This window comes from Bidens hawaiensis, unplaced genomic scaffold, assembly GCF_021521415.1.
Source record: "Bidens hawaiensis isolate Kalapana, Puna unplaced genomic scaffold, B.hawaiensis_p1.1 tig00002507_1, whole genome shotgun sequence".
NCBI lineage: Eukaryota > Viridiplantae > Streptophyta > Magnoliopsida > Asterales > Asteraceae > Bidens > Bidens hawaiensis.
The window spans coordinates 2,851,798-2,856,945 of NW_027491137.1; the positions used below are offsets into that span (position 1 = coordinate 2,851,798).

Genomic DNA, 5,148 nt, shown 5'->3' on the forward strand with positions numbered 1-5,148 from the left:
GCATTCACTTTATGCAACTTTAAGCTTTAATATTCGTATAACTCAGAATATTCACATTTATTTCAACAATGACGTTAAGGTTAGTATGTCTTTTTCATTTTCCTATTAATTACATTCATATTAAACGAAACAAATCATTTAGTTATATTTTAATTTTTGATTTTATATGTTGCTTGATTATACAACTTTTAATTATAAAATATAAAATAAATTAAAAATTTGTCATACACAGAATATTAACAACAACAAATTTATCATAATCAATCAATTTCATAATCTAAAGATTCTAAAAATGATTATTTCAACAAAAGTTCAGGTAATCTGATTTTTGGGATAATCATGTTTTTTGGATAAACATGAAAAGATGATCTTAGATGACATTATATTAATTGTGTAAAATGTATGATATTTTATATGTATGTATAATGTTTTTGTTAGTTTCATGAATATATTTATCATTATTTAGGGTTGGTATGTATTTGAACGAATCTTATTTGTCACACGAACAACTATACGTGGCCACATCAAAAGTTACAAGCAAACTTCTATATTATCTTATCAAGAGTTACAAGAACACATGGACTAAAGATTTTGATTTTTGATAAATAATGTATACTGACCAATACAACAACAAATTAGTGTACAAGAAAGTTTTTTACTTATTTGTAACATATTTTTGTAACCTTAGTTATGTAATTTTTACAATTTTAACATAAATTGTAATTGTATTAACAATATATGATCATTTTGTTGACTGAATTCATTTAATTGATAGAGTTTAAAATTTTCATCAATTACCCGTGTAATACACGAGCCTCAAACTAGTAGTTTAAATAAATATCAACTTGGGGGAGCTTCAACGAACCTTCAGGTTAACGGATTAGAAGACAGATGCAACCAGGAATGGGCCTACATTTGAAAAGGGCCTACATTTGAAAAGGCCCAAATAAAATGTCAAAAAATTGGGTCATGATATGATAATCCAACTGACGACAGCAACGCAGAACGGATCTATCACTCTCCAAGCCGTACAAAGTCTTACTCGAGTGTGCTGGCAGTCCACCACAACAATTTATCTAGGAATAAATGTCTTCCCAATCGCAGCCGTCCAAACCATAACTCACACTCTGTCATCCACTTCCTTCATTATTATTGCCACAAACTTCCCTACACACTCCCACAGCGAATAACAACCCACCAAATTGGCATTACAATCCAAACAAGTCATTTGTAATTTATCCACATTGACCATTTTACCCCTCATCCTCCCCCGTAATCCCCGTTCTACCCAAACCCCCCAAATCTTCCATTGAATTTGAATCCTTTTTCCATTAATAATTTATGAAGTAATTGAATTATAAATTTATAATTTATAATATAATAAAATGTAACAAAAAATGAAAAATCATACAAATACATACAATAATAATCCTGTACACAAAAGAGCTAAATTGACACGCTGTACCGTCGCTAAAGAGTGCAATTCGTCTCTGGAATCCGGTGACAATGACGGAACCAACAGTTCCGGTGGAGCATTAGTATTCAACGGTAACGGTGACGGAGCGCCGTGAATTAACGGTACGTTTGCAACAATTAAGTTTTTTCCGAATATCTCTTTCGGTAACAAAACCCTAGATATACCAAATATTGCAACTGGATTCTGATCTAACACCGTTTGAGTAACGGCAGCTTCAACAATGCCTGTATTAATAGCTACTGAACCATTAACCCTAGATATGTTCAATGTGAAGCTACCGGCGCCTTTGTCTTCGGTAGCTAGCGTTGGTTGAACCGGATTCACAATCGACTGAAGCGAACCGAGCGGATAATACGAATGCAGCACGTGAAACTTTAACACGTCGGCTTTCTTATCCGCCGGTAACGATTGGAAGTTCGCCGTCGGCGGTAGATCGGCGAACGCGTCGTCGGTCGGAACGAATAATGTGATTCCGGCACCGCCTTCGTCGGATTCAAATTCCGATACGACTCCAGATGCGGCTAGCATTGACGCTGCTACGTTGAAGTTATGGCCGTCGATTAACGCCTTTGTTATGTTAAGCCCTAACGGCGGCCGTGTCTCCGACGCGAGTAGATCGAAGCCGTACGGGACGATTAGCGAATCTACAGAGAGTATACTGACGTTGTACGGTAACGTCTCGATGACGGAGATGACCGTGGCGGAGTTAGGCGGTTGGGAGTATACCGCCGGTGAGCGGACGGTGGTTGTGTTGGTTTGACCGTCGTAGGTGACGTTGACGCAGCCGAAGTTGCTGGTGGCGCGTGAGGTGGTTTGGAAGAGAGTGGTGACCAGCTTGCCGGAGGGTGGGAATCCGGTGAGGTCGGTAACGGAGAGGTATTGTAACAGGACGTGGTAGCGGATGACGTCAGCGATGTTGTTGGAGGATGGAGTGTGGCGGATGACGTCGGAGGATCGGAGGATGGCGTTTGGGACGGCGAGGATGGTGAGGGAGGTGCGGTGGGAGAGGTCGCCGGAGACGGTGGTGGTGGTGAGGAGGTTGTTGAAGTCGGAGAAGTCTGGGTATGGGGATAAGAGGTGGGTGATGTTAACGGCGGTGGTGGTGGTGGTGGTGGTGGAGGGGTGTAATAATAATAAGAGGAAATATAAAGATATAGTAAGGGTAAAATGGGAAGAGGCCATATTATTATTTCTGGCCAGTGGAAGCTGGACTCGTGAGAGTGATGGGGGATGATCGGCTGCTGTGAATGATTTGTTGAAAGCATATACATTCCGAGTTTCAAGTAATCGGACATTAAGTCCGTCCACTTGTATTGCTTGTCTAGTTTACTCCCTTTGCTTAGCACTTGTGTCTTTTTAAGTACTTTATGTTATGTCAACTAAACTTGAATCCCGTATTAGATGGTTTCAGTCTTTTAATAAACGAACAAACATGAGCAGAAACTTTTAGCTGTTTAATTAAATGAGCGAACATGAAGTACATATGAATTGCTTGTTTAGCCTATGAGCATTTGTTCATTTAGGCCTCACTTACGTTTGTTGGCTACTTATGCTTTGGTTTATGTTTATTTCTTAAGATTGTATTTGACTTATTCTTGAATCGTCAAATGGTATGTCTGTCTTTAGTTTGGATATTGTTGCTTACTTATATGATATTTCATATTGATGAATCATGTGATGATGATGACATGTAGACTTTAATCTGAATATTGTTGTTTATGTTTAATTGAGGTTCTTTTGTTCACTTTTATATTCGTTTAAATTTTGTCAGTGTTTGGTTAGAATATTAACAACTGAATACAAACATAAACATCTTTATTTTCTTAATGAAAGAACACGAACAAAAAATGTAAGGCCCCGAACCCGGTGACCCTACTTTAGCGTCGGATTTACTCATAAACACAGTTCTTCAAATCAGAGTTTATTAAAACCTTTCGCGGAATATAAAACATCAATCATTTGTTACAAAACATTAAATCTTTTCTTTGATACCATAACACAAAACTTTATATTTAAAACATCTTTACTTCATTCTTCAGATGCCAGCCGTTCAATCCATGCCGTGTGTCATCCTCAAGCTAACTCTATAACCAGCTCACCTGCGTGCATACTAAAAGTCAGCTACGCTGAGTGAGTTCTAGTTAATCGAACGCCATACAATACATACACATACATACATATCTGTAGATACATATCCATACTTCACTAGTTACCCTTCTATTCTACCTACATACTTGCTACCATACATACAATTTATTCCCATATATTTCTTCCCGTATCCGAAGACACATATTACTATCTTAACCTCGTATAAATATCCATGGGAAGATCATCACGTAATATCTATTAAAAGAACCTTTACCATTTCCATACTATATATAATTTCCATAGGAAGATCACTCTGTATACTTTCCATAGAAGGAACACTATACTTTCCATAAAAGGAACACTATACTTTCCATAAAAGGAACACTGTACCTTCCATAAAAGGAACACTATACTTTCCATAAAAGGAACACTATACTTTCCATAAAAGGAACACTATACTTTCCATAAAAGGAACACCATACTTTCCATAAAAGGAACACTATCTATACGTTATGATTTAATATCCATGTAAGGAGCTAATCACTTCCCTTGACGATACGTGCAATATCCGAAGATCGTTCACGTACCGACAAGCTTTCATTCATAATGTTCATACATCATCCTTACATTACATGCAATATTAATATCTTTATTTATATCCTGACAGTACGTGCAATATCCGAAGATCATTCACGTACCGTCAGACAATCATTCGTATCTAACACATATGTCATACACGGCATATGCCTCTTTTCTCGGATATTGGTATGGTTCGGTTCCCTAGTTCCCAAATATTAGTAGGGTTCGATTCCCTCTTGTTTACCATACAACCATACATTATCATTTCTTTCTTCTATTATCTCCATCATGTTCATACACATAAACATACCTAACATACTTACCTTATACATAGCGTTACAACCTGACAGTACGTGCAATATCCGAAGATCGTTCACGTACCGACAAGCTTTCATTCATACATTTCACATTATCCACATAAGGCATACACTTATCTCTTAGGATAAGTGTATTAACTATCACATTGAGTATGCACACAGCCCCGAAAACATAACAAGGAATGGGGCTAGAAACTCACCTGAATTCTGCTTCTTTTTCTGATAGCTGTAAATCCCTTATCTATCTGAGCTCGGCTGACTGTATAACAAGTATACATATCAATTTAACTATCACTACTTATAATATGTTTCTATCTTTATATGACCCACAACGAACGGGGGTCCGGGGGCAGCGCCCCTGGCAGCGGGGTCTAGGGGCGGCAGCCCCTAGCAGGGTCCAAGGGGCAGAGCCCCTGGCTGGGGTCGAGCTGCCAGGTCAGCTTGGAAAAATTTTATTTCCATTAACTGTCTTAACACATTTTCCATTAGGTTTTTAATTTATTTTCTAAGCGAACTTAACTTTAGGCGAAGTTAAAACCTTAGGCGAACTTAGCTTTAGGCGAAGTTAAACCTCAGGCGAACTTGGCTTTAGGCGAAGTTAAACCTCAGGCGAACTTAGCTTCAGGCGAAGTTAAACCTTAGGCGAACTTGGCTTCAGGCGAAGTTAAACCTTAGGCGAACTTGGCT

The 5,148-nt window shown here is 38.2% G+C and overlaps 1 pseudogene; it reads right to left on the reverse strand.

Annotated features, from left to right (window-relative positions):
* Positions 1-1,405: 1,405 nt before the first annotated feature.
* Positions 1,406-2,698, reverse strand: LOC143619763 (fasciclin-like arabinogalactan protein 4 pseudogene; annotated as a pseudogene).
* Between the last annotated feature and the right edge of the window lie 2,450 nt (positions 2,699-5,148).